Here is a 1,273-nt window from a genome sequence, read left to right on the forward strand (position 1 = left end):
CCCAGTGCTCCCACTACAATCCGCCACACAGTCACACCTGATACCCCAGTGCTCCCACTACAATCCTCCACACAGTCACACCTGATACCCCAGTGCTCCCACTACAATCCGCCACACAGTCACACCTGATACCCCAGTGCTCCCACTACAATCCTCCACACAGTCACACCTGATACCCCAGTGCTCCCACTACAATCCTCCACACAGTCACACCTGATACCCCAGTGCTCCCACTACAATCCTCCACACAGTCACACCTGATACCCCAGTGCTCCCACTACAATCCTCCACACAGTCACACCTGATACCCCAGTGCTCCCACTACAATCCTCCACACAGTCACACCTGATACCCCAGTGCTCCCACTACAATCCTCCACACAGTCACACCTGATACCCCAGTGCTCCCACTACAATCCTCCACACAGTCACACCTGATACCCCAGTGCTCCCACTACAATCCGCCACACAGTCACACCTGATACCCCAGTGCTCCCACTACAATCCTCCACACAGTCACACCTGATACCCCAGTGCTCCCACTACAATCCGCCACACAGTCACACCTGATACCCCAGTGCTCCCACTACAATCCTCCACACAGTCACACCTGATACCCCAGTGCTCCCACTACAATCCTCCACACAGTCACACCTGATACCCCAGTGCTCCCACTACAATCCTCCACACAGTCACACCTGATACCCCAGTGCTCCCACTACAATCCTCCACACAGTCACACCTGATACCCCAGTGCTCCCACTACAATCCTCCACACAGTCACACCTGATACCCCAGTGCTCCCACTACAATCCTCCACACAGTCACACCTGATACCCCAGTGCTCCCACTACAATCCTCCACACAGTCACACCTGATACCCCAGTGCTCCCACTACAATCCTCCACACAGTCACACCTGATACCCCAGTGCTCCCACTACAATCCTCCACACAGTCACACCTGATACCCCAGTGCTCCCACTACAATCCTCCACACAGTCACACCTGATACCCCAGTGCTCCCACTACAATCCTCCACACAGTCACACCTGATACCCCAGTGCTCCCACTACAATCCTCCACACAGTCACACCTGATACCCCAGTGCTCCCACTACAATCCTCCACACAGTCACACCTGATACCCCAGTGCTCCCACTACAATCCTCCACACAGTCACACCTGATACCCCAGTGCTCCCACTACAATCCTCCACACAGTCACACCTGATACCCCAGTGCTCCCACTACAATCCTCCACACAGTCACACCTGA

The sequence above is a fragment of the Oncorhynchus clarkii genome, chromosome 8 (genome assembly GCF_045791955.1).
Source record: "Oncorhynchus clarkii lewisi isolate Uvic-CL-2024 chromosome 8, UVic_Ocla_1.0, whole genome shotgun sequence".
Taxonomy (NCBI): domain Eukaryota; kingdom Metazoa; phylum Chordata; class Actinopteri; order Salmoniformes; family Salmonidae; genus Oncorhynchus; species Oncorhynchus clarkii.